The following is a 22,308-nucleotide window of genomic DNA, read 5'->3' on the forward strand; positions in this document are numbered from 1 at the left end:
GACTGCCCCTAGCTGCCCACCTCTGCAGGCCTGGTCACCCCTAACTGCCCACCCCTGCAGGCCAGGTCACCCCTAATTGCCCTACCCTGCATGTGTGGTCCCCCCCCAACTGCCCTCCCTTGCAGGCCTGGTTCCTCCCAACTGCTCTCCCCTGAAGGCTTGATCACCTCCAACTGCCCTCCCTTACAGGCTTGATAGCACCCAACTGCCCTCCCTGGCAGACCTGATCCCTCCCAACTGCCTTCCCCTACTGGCCATCTTGTGGCAGCCATCTTGTGTTCACATGGGGACAGGATCTTTGACCACATGGGTGCAGCCATCTTGTGTGTTGGAGTGATGGTCAATTTGCATATTACTCTTTTATTAAATAGGATAGAGGCCTGGTGCACAGGTGGGGGCTGGCTGGTTTGCTCTGAAGGGTGACCCAGATCAAAGTGGGGGTTCCCCTGAGGTGTGGGGTGGCCTGGGTGAGGGGCCAGTGGTGGTTTGCAGGCTTGCCATGCGACCCAAGCAGAGGCCCTGGCATCTGGGATTTATTTATCTTCTATAATTGAAACTTTGTAGCCTTGAGCAGAGGCCAGGGCAGGCCAGAGCAGGCAGAAAGCTTGGCTTCCTTCATCGCCAGGGAAACCCAAGCCTCCTGCTTGCTCTGTGGATGGCTGCCATCTTGGTTGGGCTAATTTGCATACTCACGCCTGATTGGCTGGTGAGTGTGGCTTGTAGGTGTAGCAGATGGTTATTTTGAAAGTTTTGCTTTTATTAGTGTAGCTATATAAACATTATATATATATGTCAATCATATATATATATATGCGTGTGTGTGTATATATATCTATATCTATATCTATATCTATATCTATATCTATATCTATATCTATATATCTATATATCTATCTATATATATATATGTTCCTAACTAGAGGCCTGGTGTACAAATTCATGCACCACGGGGTCCCTCAGCCTGGCTTGTGGGATAGGGGCCAAAACCGGCTCTCTGACATTCCCCAAGGGGTCCACATTGGTGCACAGGCCAGACCGAGGGACCCCACTGGTGCACGATAGGGGCCAGGGAAGGATGCAGTAGGTTGGCCAGCCAGGAAGGGACTGCAGGAGGGCTCCAGGGCATATCCAGCCCATCTGGCTCAGTCCTGATTGGCCAGACCACAGGAGCAAGCTAATCTACCAGTCAGAGTATCTGCCCCCTGGTGCTCAGTGAACATCATAGTGGCTGGTCGACCAGTCAACTGCCCCCTTGTGGTCAGTGCACATCATAGCAACTCGTTGACCGATCGACTGTCTGTCCCCTAATGGTCAGTGCACATCATAGCAAGTGGTAGAGCAACCTTAGCATATCAATAGCATACTAGAGGCCCTGTGAACAAAATTTGTGCGCAGGAAAGAGGGCCCTCAGCCTAGCCTGCACCTTCTCCATTCTGGGAATCCTTGGAAGATGTCTGTCGGTTTAGTCTCTAAATAATGGTAACCCTCCTGACTTACTGTTTTTGCTAAATTTTCCTGGTTGCCCAGGCATGCAGGCTTGGAAGCTCAGAGTCATAACTTACTTTTCTCATCTCCTCTTCATCACTTAACTAAATTCTTTAAAAATCCCCTCTTCTGCCTCCCTCATCCCAATCCATTCTGCACATTCCAAACACTTTCAACAGTTTAAAATTCTGTCAGTGTGCCACAGGTAGTTAACACAGTACTTTCTAGGAGGACACAATTAATTGTACAACCTTATGAGATAGGTACTGCTATCTCCATGTTGTTGATGGCAAACTGAGACACTAAGTTTAAGTAACTTATGAAGATCATGTATAATAGTTCATAACCCAAACTTCTCAGCCCAAGCCAACTACTAATATTTCCCTACCCAAATTTCTAAACCATCCAAATTGATATATTCATTATATATGAATATACTTATATCCTGGCAAAAATCACAAGAAGGATTTTCCTCACTGAAGTTCTAACGCCTCTTTGAAGCCTATGTGACCACTCTGGCCTACATCGCTCATTCCTCCCTCAGAATTCCTACCCAATCACAGGGGAGGATCAGGGAGACCCTATGTATCTATGTTTGCCTGGGACATTTCTGATTTATACTTGCTTTCTCACTATTATGAACAGGGCCCTCAAAAGTATTTCAATCTCGACAATAAATTATAAGGCCATTCTACACATATTATAGCATTTTATTGAAGCAACAGTTTACGTGTGTTTCTTAACTCTGCAATTAAATAATGCACTTTGATGGGTGGAAAATCAATCTTAAGACTCCTTAATAGTTCTGTTCTTTCAGAAATTGATAACTTATAACAAACAGCAGTTTCTTGCATGTGTGGCTATAGACTGGTTTGGAAATGACATGCCTTTGGCTGAGTTTTGTTTCCTAATTAAAACCTGCTTTTAGATTAAAAAACAAAAGAACAAAAAAAAAAAACCACCACCAGTATACATTTTAAATTAATCATATAGTTACCCGTGCTTGAAAAATAGCAGGTATTTAACATATTGGAAGATGAATGAATAATGTACCAGAATATTTCAGACTGTAGTCAACATTCCTAAAATATTTCAATAATGTAAAGGTAATAGAATACTTTAAGTACAATGAGGAAGTGAATCTACCAATAATTACCATGATAACATACACTGTAACATGTTTTACTGTTATACAAAGTGGGTGATCACACATTATTTCCCACACACAACTATCATGAAATACAGGCACTGAAACAGACCCCAGGATAATAATGAAAATCAGCTGGCCTGAAGAAGGGGGAAAAAAAAAATCATCCTATTCTTTACCATTCTCGACAGTCCACTCATTATTCCAAAGTGATAGCAAGCTCTCCTAGTTAAGAAGAATACACTCTGTCTGACTATGAAGAAAACAATTGTTTAAGCTGCCTGTGTTCTGCAGACCTATTCAGCTTGCACAGGCAATCTGTATCAACCTGTGACTACGGATATTGTCTTTAGTGGTGTTCCAGATAGCTATGACCTCATGTGTTCTTAAGATTGAGGTTCTCATTTATAAATTAATATCTCTTGAATACTCATGAATTCACACTTGAATGCAATTGTGTTATATTAATTATTGTTTATTAAACAATATATAATAAATAATCTATCAGCTTACTTAGGATCAGCATGACAAATTATTCAGAGGCAGAGCTCTGTACAAGCAGAAATAAAATGGGCGAATGTAACAAATGTATCAGCATCAGTATGTAATATTAAATACAATTACCAGTAAAAGAGCATAAAATCCTGCAACTATGCAGCACATACCATCTAAGCTAAGAATGTTAATAAATATAATCACTGGTGCTATTCATTTTAAGAAAACACTGACTGCTCATAAAAAGTGGTTATAGAATATAAATCCATAAGCACAAAACCTTTTATTATAATACAGAAAGCAAACATCAGAAATAAAGAGAACCACAGAGTAGTAAAGTATAAATTAAAACTAAAAGTAAAAATTTGACAAAGAAATTGTTAAGCAGAAAAACAGATGAACTTCTGGGAAAAAGTAAATGATTAACAAACAGCAAAAAGATGGAATATTTATAAACAGGAAAGATTGTTATGAGCAGATTAGACAATTATCTAAAGACATGGATATGAAAAGAGCAGAATGCATCATTACAAAAGAAACAATTCAGGAAATAAAGAATCTTCACACTGAATTAGAAAATACCACATTATTCTTTTTGCATATTTAGACTTAGCTTTTGAGCTAAAGAAATATTATCTCAAGTTATAAAGAAACCAGAAAACAGTTGGAAATCCAAGTAAATTTATTCAGGTCAGTTATGTATGACAATTCTTTGATTTGGACTATATGCTGAACAATGTGCTAATTTAAAAAATATATATTTTATTGATTTTTTACAGAGAGGAAGGGAGAGAGATAGAGAGACAGAAACGTCGACCAGTTGCCTCTTGCACACCCCCTACCGGGAATGTGCCCGCAACCAAGGTACATGCCCTTGACTTAATCGAACCCGAGACCTTTCAGTCCGCAGACTGACGCTCTACCACTGAGCCAAACCGGTTTCGGCCAATGTGCTAATTTTTAATCAATGAAATAGCCTACATTTGTGTCTATTAACACAATTGCAACAATATGCGAAGAATTTCAAAAATTGCCGTTATATCAATAATAATTCAGTATTCTAATTCTAACTCAGACAAAGGTATGAGTTTCTGGACTTCTCATTAAAATAATCAGATTTTTATTTTCAGAAAGTATGACTACAGCATAAAATGTTTTCTTAAGGAATATAGTAAAATTATTTTCCCCCCGTTTCTTCAAAAGCAACTCAACAATGGTAAGGGAATATGTAATAGCTCTATACATATACGTATATGGACATACCAATGTGTATGCTGGCCTTTTGTGGCCTAGTTTATTCTTTTCCAGGTGGAAACCCAGGTAAACGTTAATTTAATTTAGAAAATCAATAATGATTCTAGAAATTAGAAGATAATGAAGAAAATGGATTCTTCAACAGGTGAGGCTGCTAGTGATGATTTTAAATGGTATTTTGATCACAACTATTTTTCTATAGCCAGAGTTACCAGGTTTTGTTAATATTTTTCCTTCTGTCTCTATTCTCCCCACAACCATATTCATCTGTCAATATCCTATTTTAGACCCTTATCACTCGTTAAGTAAACCACTAATTGGTTTTTCTTGGGCATTCTGTACCCGTATTTCATGCATCTTGTTCTAATCAATCCTATGCACTATAACTCATCCATGCAACAAACGTTTACCAGGCACTTATCATGGACCTACTATGTGAATGCTTTAATATTCAAGACCTACCAAAGCAATAGAAACCAGCAGGTAAACTTCCCATATGTGCTTCTGAGATCATGAAATTGGCTATGCATCTGATTATGTTTCTTTACAGCAGTTGTGGGGAAGAACTAATTGTATCCAGGCAGCAAAAAACCAAAGGCAGAATTCTACCCAAAGTTACTGATATGATTATTTCCTATTGGAGCCAATATAGTCTTTTCTTGGCACTCTTAAGTGATAAGACTTGAAACATTCATTTCATATTCCAGTATTCATACTATTCACTCATGAATAAAGTTAATGGTTTTGATCATTTTTTATAAGCTTTTATGTGCACAGAACTTAATGCCTTCCAGGAACAACTCTACTATTAATGGCTTTAATATAGCAAATACTGAATACTTTGGATACTAACCAATTTTAATGTATACTAGTAAGCTTTTATGTCCCAAATCTTCACATTTATAAATCCATTGTTTGTAACCTGGATTACATTTCTACGGAAAAAGGCTATATATGGCAGTTAGTTTCCCAGGGAATTCCTAAATTTATTTAACCTCAGAACATAACTAAAGTATACCTAATATGCAGTGAAAAATAGTAACATTATTAATCATCACAAACACCCATGTTCTCTTTTAGCTATTTTACCTACATTGTCTCATTTAATCCTCACAGCAACCGACAGGAAAATTGCTATTATTACATCCATGCTTACAGAGAAGGAAACTATAATAGAGACTAAATACTGGTCCAAGGGCCAACAGCTAAGAAGTAGCTGAGCAGGGACTCCAACCAACTCTGGGTCCAAGGTCTGTGCTTTTTAACTACTGTTCAATTGACCAGGACTATTACAAAGTTTTAGGTAGTTTATAAGGAGAATCCAAATTTTTTAAAGTACATCATGGTTTTACTTCAAATGATTCATCTCATATTTTAAGGTTCTCCTGAAGACTAAGTCATTGTTATTTCAGGAATTGCTCACAGAAGTATTTACTAGAGGCAAAGCACATGATTAAATTTTGTGCATGTAGAGTCCCCTAGGCCTAACCTGCCATCAGGGCCATATCTACAGACACTGCTGGCGGCCCCCGATGCTCCTCAGATGCTGCTGGCGCCCCGAGACCCTCCAGAAGTACCACCTGCTGCGGCCTCCATAGGACCCATCAATGCACCTCCTGGTGAGTCCATATTTGGTTGTGATATCCTTAGTGGCTTCACGACCACAGGCCTTTTATGATATAAACAGAATTTACTTCAGGATCCGTCTATATCACATGTGTCAAACACAAGGCCCGCGGGCCAAATCCGTCCCGCCAGGCCTTGCAATGTGGCCCTCACCACGCTGTCATCACTGCACTCCGCTGCGTTTCCATCACAATGACAGTTTATGACTGTTCAGTAAACCATTCGGCCCGCGATTTAGGCTGGATTTTAGATTTTGGCCCCTTCTCTGATTGAGTTCGACACCCCTAGTCTATATAGTCAGAGCCCCAGGATAAGCTGAAGCATATAGACTTCCCTATTTCAAAATATGTTTCCTAAATAAATAAAAAATTAATAAAAATGAGTTGTCTGGCTTAAAACAAACAAAAAATAACACAAAACAAAAATCTTGGTCAAGAAGTTAACTGCAAGGGCAAATATTGCCATGACTTCTAATCACTCCAGAAATATAATGAATTAACTTTTTGTTATTAATAATCCTCACTCAAGAATATTTTTCCATTGATTTTTTTAGAAAGATGGGAGGGGGGGAAAAAGAGAGAAACATCAATGTGAGAGAGACACATCAACTGGCTGCTTCCCATACGTGCCTCAATGGCGGCCGGAGATCAAACCTGCAACCCAGGTATGTGTCATTGACCAGAATCGAACCTGTGATCTTTCGGTGCACAGGCGGATGCTCTAATCACTGAGAAACACAGGCCAGGGCTTGAATTAAATTTTTATTTCAGTTTTTAATATTGTCTTATACGTTATATTTACTGGGGCAAGGTTATAGCTTGACATTTTCATCTGTTCATTTTCTGTCAATTTTCCTCGGCCACTGATCTTGGCAATACAAATCTTGGTAGCTCCATCTTGCCCCAAGAAACAAAGATTCAAAGAAGCTACTAATATGGGTTCAAATCACAAAGATTCACTGTTGTGTATGGGCCTATTTTTAGACTAGTTTTTCTGTGAAGAAAAGAATAGGAATGGGTGAAGGACTGGAGAAAGAAGAGAAGAAAGCTCAATAATGATTCAAATTAAAGTAAAAGAAATGAAGAAACATAGTCTCTAAAGAAGAGGGGCGATAAAGAAAAATCCTTGAAGGTGCGAAGAATGAACAATTTGTTGATCCCATAACTTGCAGACAATTTAGGTCAACAATCCTGGATACTTTAGTTACCATTTATGGAAGCACAAGTGTGAAATAAAAATCTAGCCCTTAATCAAGGTATAAGTGAACAGAACAACTGTGGAGCAGCAGAAAACATAGGGCTGTGGTCACACTACATAACCCACAAATTAGGGACAATACTTTCTTCTCCCATGACTTACAGCCTTAACTTTAAAGGAATCATTTCTGCTTAAAAACAATATGCAGAGAACAAAGATAGTAGGGTAGGTAAACACGAGTATTTGCTGCTTCTCACAACCACATCAAAATTACAACTGAAATACAGAACAACCAACATTCAGAACTAGCTGAAATCTGGCTGAATAGAAGTCCTACAACTAGAGAAGTAAAGAAGAAAGTACATTGAAACAGGTAAGAGGGGTGGGAGATGCATAACAGGCTAATCTGACACCCATATGTATCATTATTTTTAATCAGGAGAAAGATTGTCTCTGCAGAGGCCTCTCATGAGGAGGAAGGGGTCCCAGCCACACACCAGATCCCATTCCCAGGGTTCCAGAACTGGAAAGGGAAGTCCCATAATTTTGGGTTGTAAAAACCAGCAGGGATTGTGGCTAAGTGACATGGAGGCTGCTGGTGTCCCAGTCAGTTCCTCTTCAAGGGCTGGCACACAAACTTACACAGTCTGCTTTCTCTGAGTTCCAGCACTGGGGTAACAGCTTGAGGGGAACCAGGAACATATGGAGAGGAACTGTATTATCTGGCATCCTGGGAGGAACTTCTAAAAGGCTTTCTCCCAGACAAAGGTGCTCATAGGGATTATTATTCCTGTGCTGGGATATTCCCCATCACAGAGCTTACTGGCAGCCATATCTGAGTTTCCATCACCTTGCCCACACTTTTCTCTATGTCCAGGTGATACCCTGAGACCCTACCCCATCCAATTTGCAGACTCACCCAAGTTGTTTGCAGTGGCTTTCACATATGAATGGCCTGTCCAGGCTCAGCCTTCAAACTTTGCTAAAATCTCTCAAACAAACAGCAGCTGGCATCTGTAGGACCCACACCTATCAATAAAAGGCCCAGACCTGGGACAAGCATCAGCCTGCCTTGCTTCACAGCTGAGCCTCCCCCACCCCTGCAATACAAGTAGCAGCCATTTGCAAATCTCTCTGTATCTCCTGCCAGGTGGCCTCAGTCAGTGGCTGACTTTGCTTCTCTCAGGAGACTCTAGAGCCAATGTACCCAGTGGGCAGCTTCAGGTCATACTAGGTTTACAACTCTACATATCCACAAGTTACACACACAAGGGTCAAACTAAGTGAGCAGCACAGCTCCACTGAAAGCAAATCCTGCTCCATAGGGATGTCTCCTACACGGCATGTGTGCAGCTGTTCCACCATAGTCACAGCTAGTCCTCACAGCTAATTGGCCTAGAAGTCAATTCCTCCCAGCAACACCAACAGCAATCAACTACAACAAGACTGTGCACACAGCCCAGGTGATTGGGAGGCTGAGCCACTGGACCCTACAGGACACCTACTACACAAGGCCACTCTACCAATTCCAGGAGACATAGCAACTCTACTTAAAGTATAGAAACAAACACAGGGAAGCAGCCAAAATAAGGAGACAAAGAAATATGTCACAAGTGAAAGAAATGGAAGTAAGCAAACTACTGGATATAAAGTTAAAACAATGGTTTTAAGTTTGCTTAAGGATCTTTTTTTTAAAATATATTTTATTGATTTTTTACAGAAAGGAAGAGAGAGGGATAGAGAGTTAGAAATATCGATGAGCGAGAATCATCGATCAGCTGCCTCTTGCACACCCCCTACTGGGGATGTGCCCGCAACCAAGGTACATGCCTTTGACTGGAATCGAACCTGGGACCTTTCAGTCCGCAGGCCGATGCTCTATCCATTGAGTCAAACCGGTTTCGGCTGCTTAAAGATCTTAATGAGAGCTTCAAGGGACTTAATGAGAGTTTCAAGGGAGTAAGACTTTCAAGGACTTTAGTGAGAACTTCAAAGACACAAAAAAGGACCAGTCAGAAATTACTGGTAAGCATACACTAACTGAAATAAAGGACAATTTACAGGGGTTCAAAAGTATTATAGAATAGAGGATTCTGAGAATGAAATCAACAATTTGGAATATGAGGAAGCAAAAAAGAAAAAAAAAAGAAGATAGTCTAAGGAGCCTCTGGGACAACTTCAAGCATTAATGGGGGTACCAGAAGGAGAAGAGAGAGAGCAAAATATTAAAATCCTATTTGAATAAATAATGACAGAAAACTTCTACCTGGTGAAAGAAATAGACTTACAAGTCCAGGAAGCACAGAGAATCCCAAACAAGTGGAACCCAAAGAGGCCCACACCAATACACATCATAAATAAAATGCGAAAGGTTAAAGTTAGAGAGAATCTTAAAAGCAGCAACAGAAAAGCAGTTAGTTCCCTACAAGGGAGCACCCATATGATTGTAAGCTGATTTCTCAACAGAAACTTTGCAGGCCAGAAGGGCTTGATGAGAAATATTCAAAATGATGAAGAGCAAGGAACTACAACCAAGATTACTCTACCCAGCAAAGCTATTTATAATTGAACGGCAGATAAAGAGCTTTATAGACAAAGAAGAGCTAAAGGAGCTCATCACCACCACATCAGAATTACATTAAATGTTAAGGAGAAGAAGGAGAAGAAAAAGGTGAAGAGGAGGACAAAGAAAAATAGGAGATAAAAAATATGGACAATAAAATGACAAATACATATATATCAACAATTGAATCTAAAAATAAAAAAATGAACAAGAAATCTAATGAACAAAATAAACAGATGAATAAAATAGAATCAGAGGCATGGAAACAAGGAAGAGACTGACAAATCTTAGAGGGAAGGGGGGGGGGAGAGGCGACAGGAAGGGCTTATCCAAAGATCTTATATGCATATATGCATTACTTATCAACATAGACAATAGGGTGGTGAAGGCCTGGGGCAGGGCAGGAACCCAGTGGAGAGGGACAATGGGGGGAACAAAGAGGGACATTTGTAATTCTGTCAACAATAAATATTTCTTTAAAAATAAAAAGTAAAAACAATTCCTTGGGAATCATACCGAAATTCTTGAAACTATACTTCTACCAAATAAATAACTTGTCCAATATTGCTCCAAGCAAACTGGTCCATGCACAAGTTAAACTAAAACTTCACAGTCTCTACGATGTCAGAGCTTTGGATGAGATGTAAAACCAATACTGAGGACACTTTTTTAAAAGTTTTATGAGTGGTTGTAGTGGTGGTTGGAGTTTTGTTTTTTAAAATAAGTTAAAGTTTTTATTTTCAATGACATCAAAAATAATTTAGTTCCGCTGGTCAATTTTTATGATGGATATGGAAAAGACAGAAAAGAGAACTGATGATAAGATCCATTGCAAAGGAGGAGGCATTTTAAAGATATCCTAATAAATAAAATAATGTGAGTTGCTTTTGAGCCCACAGAGGTTGCTTTTGTGTGCCACAAATAATTTTTTGTACACAGAAAATTATATTTAGAAGTTTTCCATTTTGGCTTATTAAATTAATACTTGATTTGTGAAAATTATAAATTCAAAAAGTTAGTACTAGCTTTTAAAGTTACCTTTAATTTATATTCAATTTATAAATCTATCAAAATATACCACTTATTAGTAGCTTCCCATTAATTCTTTAGATTTTAAATTGCATAACTGAATAGACTCTTTTTACCTGTTAGCTATTTCAACCACCTGATGGAAAATCTTTTCAATTACTTAAGAATTCTTATAAAACTAATAAAATAAACGTACAAAAACTGAACCTTAAATTCTCATACATGTTATTACAATAATGTAAATAAACTTATCACAAACTACATCAACTCAAAATTACATATTTTAAATTGAAAGTACACTGACCAATAAGTGCATGAAAAGATTTACATCATTAGTTTATCATCAAAGAAATAAAAGTCAAAACCACAATGAGATACCTTTTCAAACCCACTAGGTTTGCTATTATATATTAAAAAGACAACCAAGTGTTGGCAAAGATGTGGTGAATTTGGAATTCTCAAATATTGCTGTTGGGAATGTTAAAGGGTGTAGTCACTCTAGAAAACAGTTTAGCCCTCCAAAAAATGTTAAACATAAATTTATCCTACAACCCAATAATTCCAGTCCTCAGGTATGGTTGATTCTTGTTATTCACAGTAGTTCCATTCTACACAGTCCAGTGAAGATTGAACTAGAGAATACTGAACCATTACATCTTTAGGGGAAATACAGGGTTAGGTTGTGAGTCTGTAGTCACATTTTCATCAACCAATCAATACATAACCTCAAGCAGATATTTGTAAAACTTTATGAATATTCTAAACATCCAGTGAATTATATACTTTGAAGGGGTGAATTCTTATGTGAGAATTATATCGCAATCTTTAAGAAGTGAAATTACATTGAACCTGAATCTAATTGAGTCTCTAAGTTTGTAGGAAAACTGGGGAACAGAGAAAAAAAAATAAATGACACTATGAAAAAGCAAAACTTAACCAAATTTAACATGTAGTATATTCTATAGGATATAAGTCCTTTTCTTCCAACAAATCAAAGGCATAGGAGAGAGAAAGGGGGATAAGGAGAGGGGGAGCCTCAAGAATAAAAGATATTTTCAGTGGTCGTCAACTGGTGGTCCATAGACCACTGGTGATCCTCAAGATCCAAAAGGTTGGTGACCACTGACTTATTATTTTATTTATTTATTTATTTATTTTTATTAAATTATTATCTGTGTACATATTTTAACATTGCCCACTGACTTAAGTGACAATCAAATGTAATGTGCAAACCCTTTTTAGATGTCAATTTGAACAAACCAACTATTAATCAGGAAATTTGAATATGGACTGGGGATTAAGTGTTTACCAAGGAATTACTGTCATATAATGAAGTCATGATTATAGATGTTATCTTTTAGAGATTCATATCTACAAAATTTAAGAGGAAATTACAAGATAACTGGGATATTTGTTTTAAAATACTCTATAAAAAATAATTGGTGAAGAAGGATGGTGGTGTCTAGATGTAGTAAGAATGATAAAAATAGATTAAAAATGGCAGTGGAGTAAGTGGATGCTGCTCTGACACAATCCCAGGACCAAATTGGAATTAAAACTAAAATACAAAAAACTTCCTAAATAATCAATGGAAGACTTGTGGGAGAGAATCCTGATAACTGAGGATAGAAAGTAGAGACCACAAAGAGACTGGCAGGAGAGGCAGAGGCTCGAAAGGGTTGGCCAGGCATCCACAGACAGCAGCTGAAGTACCAGAGAGATATCTCAGCTGTGGGGGATTGCCACTGAGAACTCCAGGGTCTTATCCCCAAGCTGGGCGTCCCAGCAGAGAGCACCACAACTGAGAAGGATACCCACATAACATCTGGCTGTGAAAAACAGTGGGGTTACTGCCTGCCATGGAGAGATGGCTGGAAATTTAGGCACCCTCTTAAAGAGCCAATGCACAAAATTCCCTAAAGAGTAACTCCTCTTGTGCTCTGACGGGGGAAGGGGGGGGGGGGGGGCAGAGTAGACTGGAGGTGTGTGTGCAGAAGCCAGGATCAGGGACTTAGGGGTTAGAACTCAGAAGGCAGACATCCTGGCTTCCTATGCTGAGTCATTCCCTCATGCTGTGAAGGACATTTTTATCACACAGGAATTAGCTATAAGGGCGACTTTACCTGGGGGGGAAGACAGTTGACCAACCCTATTGAAAAACACCCTGCACCACAGTGAGGAGTTTCTGAGGCTCAATAAGAGACTGAGAATAATAGCCTCCAGTCAGAAGCAACTGCCCCACCCTACTAAAAAACAAAACAAAACAAAACACTCCCTACACCTGTGGATAATTGCCTGAGGGCAATGTAAGACTAAATCCTATCAGGAGGCAGAGGCAGTATCTGGAGGCTTTGAGTTTTTGCCTGATCTGATTAGACAGAAAAAGCGTTTCACATTGTCCTGCACTAGAAATTGAGAGGTGTAGCAGATCTACCTAAAACACAGTCACAAACCCAAACAGACAGTCAAAATGAGACAAAGAAACAACCCACAAATTAAAGAACAAGAGAATGCTCCAGAAGAAGATATAAAAGAAATGGAGATAAGAAAATCATCTGATACAGAGCTAAAAATGATATAGCCTGGCTAGTGTGGTTCAGTTAGTTGGAGCACTGTCCCATACATCAAAAGGTCAAAGGTTCAATTCCCGGTCAGGGCACATACCTAGATTGTGGGTTCAATCCCTAGCCCTAGTCAAGATGCATGCTGAAAGCAACTGATTGTCTCTCTCTCTCTCTCTTTCTCTCTCTCTCTCTCTCATCAAAATCAATGAACATGTCCTCAGGTGAATAAAAAAAATAGTATATGCTATTAATTTTTAAAGCATGGTGATAGGTACATAGAGGTCTTTTAGACTATTTTTCCTATTTTAATGAATGTTTGAAACTTAAAAAAAAAAAAAAAAGGTTTGAAACTTTATATAATGAAAAGTTTTTTAAAAGTTGTAATTATAAGGCAGTCATATTACTCTAGAACAGGGGCGAGGAATGTCCAGCCCAAGGGCTGTATGAGGCCCACAAAAATCATTTGGTCAAGGCATTAGAGGTAAATTAAATGTTTGACCAAATACAGTAGGCTAATGAGTAGGTTGATAATTTTGTATGGTCTGTGAATAATGTTATAAATATCCAAATGGCCCTTGTCAGAAAAAAGGTTCCCCACTCCTGCTATAGAAAGTCAAATATTCTTAACTATGAAAACTACACATACTGCCAAATATACAGGTTGCTTATTTGTGCATTCTTTTAAAACTTAATTCAAAATCTTCCAGGAAGTAAAAGAAATTTGTCTAATAAAACATGTCATCACTAACAATTTTAAGAAAACTTTCACATGAAACTTTTAGGGTGACCTTCTTGGCTGCTACAGTTTCTTCAAGACTAGAGAGGCCCTGGTAGGACAAGGATGAATCTTGCCTGCAACTACAACTGCCAGACTGAACTTGTTTTTATAGCTGTTACTAGAAGCCCAGTGCACGATATTTGGGGAGGGGTCTCTGAGCCTGGCCTGCCCCTTCTCACAGTTTGGGAGCCCTCAGGGGATGTCCTACTGACAGCTTAGGCCTGCTCCCTGCCAAGGTCTGTGGGAAGTGACTAGCTGATCAAGGGATGGCACTGACTCATCAGCCCCTAGCTACTGTTGCCTCTGGCCTCCCTCTGCAGGAGGCCACCCTGTGATCAGGAGAAGGCGACACCCCCATCACACCTCTGCTGCTGCCACTGCCAGCTGCAAGGCTGCCTGAGCCTCAGCCATCGCAGCTACTTTGGCCTGCCCGAGCCCTGCCCAGCCCTCATTGCCTGAGCCTTGGGCTCTCGCAGTGGCAGCAGCCATCGCCAACTTGCTGAAACCCCGGGCCAGCCCTGTGCAACTGGCAGTGGCCATGGGCGGATTGCCAGAGGCCCGGGATGGCACTAAGCAAGCGGCAGTGGCCATCGGCCATGAGCTTCTCAGTGCTTAACCAATCGGGTGCACTCATCCGGTGATGGACAGACCACATCGTCCAGGGTTCTCCTGGATGAAGGGGAGGGTGTAGGTCTAATTCTGGCCCTGGACACTAGGTCCAGCCGCTAGAGGAAATTCCCTCCATTGATTGCCCAGATACCTGGAGGCCTCCACTGATTCCTGACACTGACCTGAGGGGCGTTGCGGGTTGATGGAGATGGCCTGGAAATATGAGGAACCACAGGAAGGAGTTGCCTTTCTCGGAACCCTTGACCTGTGGTGCCAGAGGCCAAGGTGGGGTGTGGCCGAGCCAGGAGTTCTGAACCTTGGACCTTGGACTTTCCCTCAGCTGCCTTTGCTGCCAGTGCAGAGGTTTCCCGGCAGAACAGCTCTGCTGCCACTTGACAGAAGGAATCTGTGGTCCTTCTGGACAAGCGGCAGTGGCCATCGGGAGCACTCACAGCCCCACCACCGTGTGGGGAGTACAGGCAGCCCTCCAATGGTCCCCATCTTCCCCGTCCTCATCCCTGATGCTGTAAGTCTCTGCCCACCTGCCCCTGCTGCGCACGCAGCCTGCTGATTGGTCTTACATAATGGTGTCCTGACTAATTTGCATATTACCTTATTATTAGATAGATATCAAAGACTCCATAACTTAAAGAGGCAAGTCCTTCAGAAGCCTCCCTCAAACCTAAATGATCACTTACTGTCCTCTAAACAAGACACTTGACTATTATCTGCCAGAAAGTTGTCAAAAAGTATATACAAATCACCTATCTTTGCAGTCAACAATTATAATAAAGAACTAGAAGCCCAGTGCACAAAAATGTGTGCACTCAGGGGGATTGTCTCTCAGCCTGGTCTGTGCCCTCTCATAGTCTGGAAGCTCTCCGGGGAATGTTCTACTAACAGCTTAAGCCGCAGTCTGGCCTCCCTCTGTGGGAGGCTACCAGGTGGGCCAATCAAAGGACAGTGCCGCCCCATCACCCCACCGCTGCTGCCACCAGCAACCTCCCTCTGTGGGAGGAGACTGGGAGGCCGATTAGGGGATGCACCAGCCAGCATAACCCCTTGCACCCCCTCCACCTCTGCTGGTTGCTGCCACCTCCACCTTTCCATCACCATCCCCTCCTTCTGTCTACTGGGATGTGCCTTGGCTGGCCTGGTGCCACCTGCTCGCTGGCCCCACCCCCAACTGACTGGTCATCCCACTGTTCAGTTGATTTGCATATTACATTTTTATTATACAGGATTTTTAAAACTTTCAAAATAATCGAAGATCCACTTGATATAAAAGGTGCCTTTACCTTGAGTGAGATAATCTGAATAACCCTTAGATTTAGGTTATTAACTAGAGACTTAGTGCACGAATTCAGGGTCTGGCCAGCTCGGCCCCAATTGACGGGATAAGGGCCAGGCCTGTCAAGGAGAGGGGGAGGAGACGGTGGGAGGTTGGCCTGGCCAGCCAGCCTGCCCTGTCTGGGGTCAATCAGGGCCAGGCCAGCTGGGGGTAGGGGCCATGGGCAATTGGCCAGTGGGCCCTGCCCTAATTGATGTCGAGCTGGCTGGGGGGAAGGGCCACAGGCTGATGGAGCTGGTGGAGGCTGATGGGGGTGGGGCTGGCCAAGGGGGAGGGGCTGTGGGCCAGCTAGCCCAGCCCATGAATCGGGTTGGGGGAGCCAATCAGGGGCCAGAGGGCTGGAGGAGGGGCCATGGGTAGTTGGCTGGCTGTCCCTGACCCTGATCTGGGTGTTGGGAACCCATCTGGTGAGGACTGATTGAGGGTAGGGCCGGCCATGGGAAGGGACTGCAGAAGGTTGGGTGGCTGGTCCTGCCCCCTATTAGGGTGGAGCCGGCCAGGGGGACAACTGGGGTGGGGCGGGTCCATCTGGGGCAGGGCTGGATAGAGGACAGCTGTCCCCACCTCAGATCGGACTGGTTTGCTGGTCATAGTGGGCATCATAGCCACTGGACGTTCCGGTCACTGGCTTTTTTATATTTAGGTTATATATAGATGTATATACTACCTAATTTTTAAAATATATATTTTATTGATTTTTTTACAGAGAGGAAGAAAGAGGGTGAGAGATAGAGGATTAGAAACATCAAAGTGAGAGAAGCATTGATCAGTTGCCTCCTGCACACTCTCTACTGGGGATGTGCCCACAACCAAGGTACATGCCCTTGACTAGAATCGAACCTGGGACTCCCTCCCCACTCCCTCAGTCCACAGGCCAACACTCTATCCACTGAGCCAAACCGGTCAGGGCTAATTTTTTGCCTACTCAAAGAAATCTCTGCCCTTCCTCAGATGGTTACTGCACTGATTAGATTTTTAATTTATTTGAACCTTAAGATGTGTAAATGAAGGTCTACAATAAAAATTTAAAAATGTCTTTTCATATACTATCCAAGAACTTCAAAGTTGGTAGATAGATTACATATCTTTTCATATATTTCCTATCTTTTTTAGCTAAAGTTCATTTAGGTGACAAAAAAGAAAATGAATTAATCTTGAATCCTTCTCATGACTTAAATTCTGATCACAAGTGGTAATATCATTCCACTGAAAGGTATATGCAAATTCTTTCAGCTTTTTCATTAAGTGCTGTTCAAAATTCAGCTGATATTTCCCAAGGTATTCATATTCTACATTTAGGGAAATTATAGGAAGAGTTAGAAAAAAATTTGAGGGCAAGGACTACCTGTTATGTAAGAGAACACAGTTTGTTAAGTGTCTCTTTTCTTTAACCATTGACATTTCAATTACAGTGCCATGAAATAAAGTTAACATATTTATAAATCAATTATTTATAAATTAATTAATATAAATACCTTATAAAAACACAACCTATTAAATAGGCTAAAAAAGTAAAACACTTTGTGATGTATTTTTCTTATTTTCCATATTTTATTGGTTTTTATATAAAAGATATTTCATCAGATATGCCTGGGTGGCTCAGGTGGTTGGAGCATCATGCCCTGTGGGTTCAATTCCTGGGTAGGGCACATACGTAGGTTGTGGATTTGATCCCTGGCCAGGCACGAAGGGGAGGCAAACAATCGATGTTTCTCTGTCCTTTCCTCTCAAATCAATAAAAACATATTCTTTGGTGAGGATTTAAAAACAACAAAAAACACCCTGACATGTCTTCAGATTAGAAAAAGGAGATAGAAAAGTGTTCTACATGCTTTGCTAACTTGTGAAAGAAACGTAATACTGACAGTAAAGAAAACAGGCTTAGTTTGTGAAAAAAGTATGTTTAAGGAGTTCAGACAGAACTTTAGAATTAAAGGAGTGCAATGTCTCTATAGGAAGGTTCTACTGTGTTTCCCCGAAAATAAGACATTCTCCGAAAATAAGACCTAGCACATGGAAAAATAAGACATCCCCTGAAAATAAGATCTAACGCATTTTTGAGAACAAAAATTAATATAAGACACTGTCTTATTTTGGGGGAAACAGGGCATCAAGTGAATACCCTTCTTCAAGGTCTCCTGGCCAGGCTAGTGCTGGAGACAAACTATTACTCTTCTAATTCTAACGTGCATTTCCCAATATATTTTCAAATCTATAACTTAATTTATATCACATATATATGCATTTGGCAGGCACTTTAATAATTGTTACTTTATCTTTTTGGCTACTGCAAAGATCCAATAAAACAAGTATGGACATTTACTGTAAATTATAAGACCTTAAAGTGCCATAAGTCTCATATTTATATGTTAAGTAGTAATTATCTTCAATCAAATGAAATGGTTATCTTTGATTTGTCCTTTTCTTAACCTTGCTCAATTATTTACTACCTTATATATGAGATCTGCCATACATTTAGGTCTATAAATCCTTTGAGTGTTAAATGTGTAAGTTATATCTCCTTGATTAGACAGTACACTCCTCAAGGGCAGGAATCACAAAGCCTTGCACTCCTTCTATGTCTTCACTTCTTGCTGTTTTCTCTCATCATTAGCCAGTTTTTCACAGAGAGTATGTATTTGTGCTACTATCATTATACGTGTTTTGTGTGATCTTAAAATAGATTTTTATTGATTTTAGAGAGGAAGGGAGAGAGATAGAAACATCAATATGAGAGAAAACCATTGATCAGCTACCTTTTGCACGTCCCACACCAGGGATGTGCCCTGACTGGGAATCGAACCGTGACCTTCTGGTTCGTAGGTTGATGCTCAACCACTGAGCAACACTGGCCGGACTCCAGATACATGTTTAATGAAGGCACAGAACAAGTACTGAACCAGCTGATCATCCTCCCTAATTGCATCAATAAAATCATTGGGGGCCCTTGGAGAGAAAGAGAGAAAACACCATGATTTCCATGATCAACCACAATCTTAACAAGCCCCAGAAACTACTGAAGAACTGATCCCAAGAAGCAGTAGCTATTGCTCAGCACACAGCCTTAGGAAGGAACAATCCTCATTCCAAAGACCCAAGGTACTCGGAATGTCTGCAACCATTCTACAAATTTTTCAGTCTTGAAAACTTTTATTATTTCAATCATGCAAATCTGAATTAGGTAGCCAGAGCTGTATAGTTAAAAAATACATGGAAAACAAAAGACTTCTAGTGGTCTCACTCTGCTGTAATACAGCTATTACACAAAGTATATGTGAATTACTACTGCTCAAACAGGGGAATTTAGCAAAGAAATTGAAAATCTCTAAGTCTTATAGTACTCATCAAACTTTACCACTCTAATAATTCTTGACATGCTTGATATTATTGTTGGCGGTGATAATAACAATACCGTTTGTCAGGAACTGTGGAAACTAAAATTATATAAAGCAGATATTGTCTTTTTTTATTTCCAGATGAGGAAACTGAGACTGAAATTAAAAATCTTGCGAAGTGAACTGGAAGACTGAATATAGATCTAACAATTTCTGAGTCCAAGATTTTAGGCTAAGTTAAGGTTTCTCAACTTCACCATGATTGATATTTCATACTGGGTAATTCTTTGTTGTGGGGGCTGTTTTGTGCATTCTTAGATATATAATATCATACCTAACAGACCCTGCCCTCCACCAAATCATGGCAATAAAAAAATATCCCCACACATGGCCACAGATCTCTTTTAGGCAAAATCATCTTGGTTAAGAATCACAGGATTAAGCTCTTTAACTTGTTGAGACACAGACAATGTTCCTGGGGAACTCTAGTTGTGGTTAATTATCCATGTCTGTCATGAGCAAAGAGTAAGGCTGGATACTGAGGTGGTGGTAAAAGGGTGCCTTATACGGGGTGTCCCCAAAAATTGTATACACACTTTAACAGCTGGCAGCTCAATTTTGAAAATGAAATGCATTTTTTAATAAACACTGCCTTTAAAATTACTCCAAGTGTGTGTATACATTTTTTTGGGGAGGTCACCCTATACGTATTTATTGACTCCAGTCTAATGCCTTTTAAAACTGTACCAAAATATTTTCTTCATTGTGAATACTAAGTGAGGAGTTCTTTAGCTTAAATACTGACTGTATTAAAAAACATTTTGTTAGATCCTTTCGGAGTTCATAAGCGTGATGATTGGGTGTTCACGCGGCTGTGTGAGGTGTGCCGCCCATTAACCTTGTTACACCTTTGGCACATGACCCGTCTGATGTGAAAAAAAAAATAAATAAATAAAAAACATTTTGTTTATTCCAAAATTTGCTTCTGTGTATATCACATGGTCATTGACTGAAAAGATATATTGGCCTTGGCTATGTCATCTCCCTTAACCCAGTGACACATCTTCATACTCATAATTCTGTTTTGTTTTATAATTAGCAATAGTTTATGCAGTAGCTTGTGCATCAATGGAGCAGTTTTTAGGTCTTACAATAATCACCTCTTTTTTACCTACTGTGTAGCTATGTTTCCCAATTAAATTTTAATATATACTATATTATATCACTTAATATGTAGTGTTCCTTAAAACGATGAAATCACAAAGAGCAATGATATCAAAAAGAAACTGGTCAGAATTTGAATTCAGGTTTTTGAATTAGAAAGTTTCTGTTATTCTCATTTTCCCCCCACAGAGATTCAACTGTTAAAGAGAATACACAAATTTCATATAATGAATGTCGACATTTATATAATTCACTTTCTATAAAGTCACTGCTACTTTTTGCTCTATTACGTATAGGAGAATAACAAATAAACTGGAAGTCAGGAGCTTTGGATTCTCCTAATCCTGGCTTTTATACAATACTAGTGCCCCGGTGCACAGATTCATGCACATTGTAAGAAAATTAGAAGGTGGCCAGCGGGGCAGGACTGGGCGAGATGGGCACCTGGGGCGCTGCCATAGCTCAAAGGTCTGTGGAATGAGTGGGGTCCCTCCTGCAAGAAGAGTCCCTAGGCCTGGCCTGCAGGGATCGGGTCGAAACTGGCTCTCTGACATTCCCAGGGGGGGTCCCAGACTGTGGGAGGGCAGTTCTTGGGTGATGCACCCTGAAATTGGGCTCCCTCTTCTCTGGTTCTGGGTGTATCACCCAAAAACCATCGTTCCAAGTCACTACAGCTCAGCAGCTCCTGTTAAGGTCTGCCCCCCCTGGTGGTCACTGCACATCATAGTTACTGGTCAGATGGTTGCTTAGCTATATACACACACACACACACACATACACACATACATACACATATACATATATACATACATACATACAAACATACTAGAGGCCCAGTGCACAAAATTCATTTGGGGGGGGAAGGGGGTTGTCCCTCAGCCCACCCTGGACCCTCTCCAATCTGGGACCCTTAAGGGATGTCCGACCGCTAGTGTAGGCCTAATGGGATTGGACCTAAATGGGTGGTTGGACATTCCTCTCACAACCTGCAGGCCTTGTTCCCCCCCCCCCCCACCCTCCCCTGCAGGTTTGGTCCCCTAAAACTGCTCTCCCCTGAAGGCCTTCCCCCCTCCCAACTGCCCTCCCTTGCAGGCCTGTGTCCCCCCAACTGTCTTCTCCTTCAGGCCTTGTCCCTCCCCACCCCCCCCAACTACCCTCCCTGCAGGACTGATCCCCCAAAACTACTCTCCCCTGCAGGTCTGCCACCCCCCAACTGCTGTCCCCTGCAGGCTTGGGTTGCCCCAACTGCCCTCCACTGCAGTCCTAGGCCCCCCCCCTTCCAAAACTGCCCTCCCCTGCTGACCTGGTCTCCCCCAACTGCCCTCCTCTGCCATCCCAGCCACCCCTAACTGCCCTCCCTGTTTGCCTGATCACCCACAACTATTGTACCTTCCCCTGCAGGCCTGGGTCACCCCCCCTTCTCTGCTGGCCTGGTCACCCCTAACATCCCACAACTGCCCTCCCCTGCAGGCCATCTTGTGGTGGCCATCTTATGGTGGCCATATGTATCCACATGGGGCAGTCATCTGTGACCACATGGAGGTGGCCATCTTGTGTCTTGGTGTGATGGTCAATTTGCATATTACTCTTTTATTAGATAGGATATGGCCTAACTCTCAGCCCATAATAAAATGGAGAGCTGGACAAGAATCTAGCTTTGCTAGTTTAGCTCCTTATACTTTTTCTGAGTTCTGTGAATCAGTATTCCATA

At 41.0% G+C, this 22,308-nt stretch overlaps 1 protein-coding gene and 1 non-coding gene across 2 annotated transcripts in view; one reads left to right on the forward strand and one right to left on the reverse strand.

Annotated features, from left to right (window-relative positions):
• UBL3 (ubiquitin like 3) overlaps positions 1–22,308 on the reverse strand; it is a 70,444-nt gene that overhangs the window by 19,268 nt on the left and 28,868 nt on the right. The window lies entirely within an intron of this gene.
• Positions 20,262–20,365, forward strand: LOC118731110. The gene has a single exon (XR_004991803.1). It is a non-coding gene; the product is annotated as a small nucleolar RNA U13 (small nucleolar RNA).

This window comes from Pipistrellus kuhlii, unplaced genomic scaffold (genome assembly GCF_014108245.1).
Source record: "Pipistrellus kuhlii isolate mPipKuh1 unplaced genomic scaffold, mPipKuh1.p scaffold_m20_p_3, whole genome shotgun sequence".
Lineage (NCBI taxonomy): Eukaryota > Metazoa > Chordata > Mammalia > Chiroptera > Vespertilionidae > Pipistrellus > Pipistrellus kuhlii.